Genomic DNA, 762 nt, shown 5'->3' with positions numbered 1-762 from the left:
GCCAGGAGGAAAGGGCTCCTGTTAAGTAAATGTTATATGGTGAATACTTGGGGCCTGCACCTCGAATCTCATGGCAGGCTCTCCCCACATCTCTTGAAGAAATTGGCACTTGGCCTGAGAACTGGAGAGGTGGAGAAGCAGCACTGGCTCAGTAACAGCTGAGGTGGGTTAGGAGCAAATCTCAAACCTCCAAATGGGTCATGCCACATCCCTGCCTTCTTCATCCTCAACTCTGGAAGACACATCCCATGGAGGAGCTCCAGTATTATTCCCAATTTCCCTGCTATTTGCAAGGGAATGTATAAAATCCCAAGCAACCCAGATGCTTTATGTGTGCGGTTCAGATGGGCTTTGCTGGTTCCCTGGACAGCCTTATAAAGTGCTGGGGAAGGAGGGTGGCCAAAAAGAAGACGGGAAGCTTGCCTAAGCGATTCTGGAGGAAAGAAAAACAGCGAGCAGCTTTGCCAGTGGAAAAGCCCAAACAAGAGCGAGGAGAGGGGTAATGGGAAGAGAGGGGACAGGGTGTCCAGAGCCTGTTAGAGAAGCCAGGACATTCTTCGCCCAGACCTCCCTGTAAACACTCCTCCCTCCTTCCTGGTTCACTCCTCCAAGTTTTGTTGAGCTTGGGGTTTTTTGCTGTTGTTTGTTTTCCTTTCTTTCTCTAATCCTCTCCTCCGATCTTTGACTGGCTGCACCCCCAGCCGAAGCGGCCGCAGAGCGGGGCAGAGCCGGCTGAGGGAGGCTGGAGCTCTGCGGGGGAGG

This window comes from Corvus brachyrhynchos, unplaced genomic scaffold (assembly GCF_000691975.1).
Source record: "Corvus brachyrhynchos isolate BGI_N302 unplaced genomic scaffold, ASM69197v1 scaffold523, whole genome shotgun sequence".
Taxonomy (NCBI): domain Eukaryota; kingdom Metazoa; phylum Chordata; class Aves; order Passeriformes; family Corvidae; genus Corvus; species Corvus brachyrhynchos.
Note: the sequence above shows the minus strand (reverse complement) of the source record.